Below are 236 nucleotides of genomic sequence, written 5' to 3' on the forward strand. Positions count from 1 at the left end.
CACTCATGCTGACTGGGGCTTCTTTGCCACAGAAGTCTCCCTCACCTACATATAGCGGGCGGCCTCATCCATTTCAAGGAGAGGAAGCCTGTGCATACATTCTGCGGTAAGGTGAGTTTCAGCTCAACTCAGAAAATTTATTTTTCTGCATTGTGCTCGCCAGACTATCCTCCACCCCCTGCAACTCAATGCTAGTTGAAGGATTCAGGAGACTGAAGTCAAGACATGTACTTCCC

The sequence above is a fragment of the Pogona vitticeps genome, chromosome 1 (genome assembly GCF_051106095.1).
Source record: "Pogona vitticeps strain Pit_001003342236 chromosome 1, PviZW2.1, whole genome shotgun sequence".
NCBI classification, from domain to species: domain Eukaryota; kingdom Metazoa; phylum Chordata; class Lepidosauria; order Squamata; family Agamidae; genus Pogona; species Pogona vitticeps.